Source organism: Dromiciops gliroides, chromosome 3 (genome assembly GCF_019393635.1).
Source record: "Dromiciops gliroides isolate mDroGli1 chromosome 3, mDroGli1.pri, whole genome shotgun sequence".
In the NCBI taxonomy this organism is placed as follows: Eukaryota; Metazoa; Chordata; class Mammalia; order Microbiotheria; family Microbiotheriidae; genus Dromiciops; species Dromiciops gliroides.
The window spans coordinates 576,103,300-576,106,877 of record NC_057863.1 but is presented as its reverse complement, the minus strand read 5'-3'; the positions used below and the strand labels follow the sequence as shown (position 1 = coordinate 576,106,877).

Genomic DNA, 3,578 nt, shown 5'->3' with positions numbered 1-3,578 from the left:
ATTAATATTTAGTGTACTATTGCACTGGAGGATAAAGTTTGCATGTTTGTGTGTGTGTGTGTTTCAATGACTATCAGTATCAACATGCAAACTCATCATCTGGAGGCTCTCTGAAAATATCTTTGGGACATTTTCAATAACTGACAGGATGGTATCTTTTTTTTTAATCCTGCTGCCACATCATTTGGATTTCTCCCACAAGGCTCTCTACTTTGAAAGCTTTCCATACCCCCTAGTTTGGAGGGTATGCATGTTCTGTATGACAACATCTATTTAAAACATATTAAATTATTATAGATCAGTGTTTAACCAGGCAATTGTGAACAACAGTTTGGTCTCTAATGATGCTCTGGCTCCAGCACAGCATTTTTATTGGATTCTGAAGGATATTTGGGAGTTGTATTTGTAGTAAAAGGACTCCGCATCTGTCACTTTATAAAGAACAAGCTTCTGGTATGTAATTCTTTGTATCTTTCAAGGTGTTAGATATATACTAAATTATTGCAATCTGCACAAAACATGTTGCAGTTTTCCTTACAAAATTGGCTTCAATCAGTACATCTTGGTTCCTTAAGAATTACCTTGCTATAATTTCTAGTAGCAGCAACCTGATATTGGAGTACTCTCAATAACCCTACATTTCTATAAACAAATCCATAGGTTTTAAGCCATTTGATGATTCTTTCATGCATCATTTATTGAGATGTGGATGTTGCCCATAAGAGCTTTTTGTCAATAGTCAATAAATATTTATTAAACACCTACTATATGCCAGGCACTATGGAAGCACTGGAGATACAAATATAGGGGAGGGGGAGGGAAGAAAGACAATTCCTGCTCTTAAGGATCTTACAATCAAACAGGAGAAGATAATACACAAAAGGAAGCTAAAAGGAAGGGGGGAATCAGGAGCATAGTGGAATAGTCAAGGAAGTCCCAAAGTAGTTCAGCCAGGTGGAAAATGAGATGGTTGTACTGACTCCTCAAATGGAGATTTGGGATTTCATAGTTCCACCCTCCAATCAGAGAGGCAGACAGTAGTGATAAGATATGAATACCAAGGCTGATTGAGTCTTGAAAGATGATGAGGTTTTTGCAATAAGAGCTTCCAGTGTCATGACAGGAAATGTCAAAGAGGTCCCAAAGTGATGCAGCCAGGTGGGAAATGATGTCTTTTGGTTCCAGCCTTGAATCTTGACTGTTTTACAGGCTCTGTCCAGAGGTAAACAAATGTTAGATACTTTTTATAAGTCCAGGGTTATGTACCTATTATTAATAATTACCATCGTGATGAATCATATGAATTGTGTTCCAGACATATTTAAGTTTTTAACTTGTTTTATTAGCAATCTGAGGACACCTACACATTATCTTTTTTTCATGAGACAGCATTAATAATTTTATAGCTGTTTTGTGGTGAGGGTACCTGTATTTCATTAAAATTTGACATAATTTTATTTAGACACTTTCTAAACCCAATGTCATCCACTTTCTGTTACGTGTATATTCAGACAAATAGTACAAAGGTGTTAAGTTTTTTATTACTCTAGTAATGTTCCCATTTATCTTTGACTTCAATGTGCAAGTAAATCTGCACATATGCAGCTACATTATTGTTGTTACTGTATTTAATTACTTCCTGAAGTACTTCATTATTTTAGAAAGCCATAAATATTAAGCAGTGTTTTGTTTTACAGCTACTTTGTGGTACTGTGGATAGAACACTGGACTTATAGAGTCAGGAAGACCTGAGTTCAAATCCTCCCTCAAATAACACTGACTGGAAGGAGGTACATGGGTAGGGAGAGGTGAAGGGTGGGGCAGCATCTCTGGAAAGCTAGTAGACCTTACAAAGCGTAAGGCCAGGGCCTAAGATCATGCCAGACAAAGAAAACTCAACATATTTTTTCTCAATATCCAGGCAGAAGAGAACATCTGCTCTTGTGTAAACCCCACTGTTGAAGTTGATCTCTCCCACACAAAAGGTCTCATCTGAGCTGCTGTCCCCAGTGGTCCTTTTACTGGCAGCCATGAAACCCCAGAGTTCCAAGACAATGATAAGACCTGCTAGATGGAGAAATGTGTCTCAAAAGTGGTTGAGCACATCAATAAATATATTGTCTCAATCCTGATGAGCAAAAAACTAAGTGTTGTAGAGCAGGAGAAGATTGACAAATGGATGATAGAGATGGACAATACTGAGAATAAATTTAAATTTGGTGCAAATGCCATATTGGAAATATCTCTGTCTGTTTGTAAGGCTGAAGCTACTGAAAAAGGTGTCTTCCTGTAACTCCATACTGCTGACCTTGCAGGCAATGGTGAAGTTATCCTGCCAATTCCAGCCTTCAATGTGATCAGTGGTGGCCCCCATGCTGGGAACAAGCTAGAAATGCAGGAGTTCATGATCATGGAGCAACAAACTTCAAGGAGGCAATGTGCCAAATTGGATCTGAGGTCTACCACAACCTGAAGAACAGGAATATAGACAGGACACTATCAACATAGAGGATGAGAATTAACATCCTGGAAAACAAAGAAGTTCTGGAGCTGCTAAAGAATGCTATTGGTAAGGATGGCTATCCTGATAAGGTCATAATTGGCATGAATGTTGTTGCCTCAGAATTCTCCCAGTCTGGGAAACATGACTTGGACTTCATGTTCCTGATGATTCCAACATATATATATCTCCTGCTGAGCTTGGGGACATCTATCAGACCTTCATCAAGGATTACCTAGTGGTGTTTATTGAAGATCCCTTTGACCAGGATGATTGGGAAACTTGGAAGAATTTCACTGTTATTGCTGGTATCCAGGTGGTAGAGGATGATCTCATGGTGACCAATTCCAAGGGCATCAAAAAGGTTGTAAATGAAAAAAGCCTGCAACTTCTTCCTACTCAAAGTGAACCGGATTGTCTATGTGACTGAATCTCTCCAGGTATGCAAGCTGGCCCAGTCCAGTGGGTGGGGGGTAATGGTTTGCCATCATTCTGGGGAGACTGAAGAGACCTTAATTGCAGATCTGGTGGTGGGTCCCTGCACTAGACAGATCAAGACTAGTGTTCCCTGATGATCTGAGCATGTGGCTAAGTATAACCAGCTTCTCAGAATTGAGGAAGAGCTAGGCAGCAAGGTTAAATTGGCTGGAAGGACCTTCAGAAACCCTTAGGCCAAGTAAGCTCAGTGCCCAGGAAGGCCTCAGAGGTAGCAGGTACCCAGTCACCTCTGTAGAAGTATGCTCCTATCCTAAGAATGGGCAGCTCCAAATACTAAACCAGTTTTGGTTTTGGGGGGCAGAGGTCTTTGCTTCTTAACTTCACTCTCCCCAACACTTTTCTGTAATGTTCTCACTGCTTTGTTAGAACTGTTTTCTCATAGACTGTACCTGATCATCTGACACTCTGTTGGAAAACTTTATCATCATGTGACTGGGCTAGAATGACCAGTTCTTACCTTCATCCCCTGTGTTTATGTGTGGAATTATATACTTGTGATGCAGTCTTGACAAGCCCACTGGCCAGATCCTTAGTGGCTTTTATGTGAAGAATAAAAGTATTACGTACCTCCCCCCCCCCC

At 40.0% G+C, this 3,578-nt stretch overlaps 1 pseudogene; it reads left to right on the top strand.

Moving 5' to 3' along the window:
- The first annotated feature begins 2,179 nt into the window (after positions 1-2,179).
- On the top strand, positions 2,180-3,180 carry LOC122745669 (annotated as a pseudogene).
- The last annotated feature ends 398 nt before the right edge of the window (positions 3,181-3,578 follow it).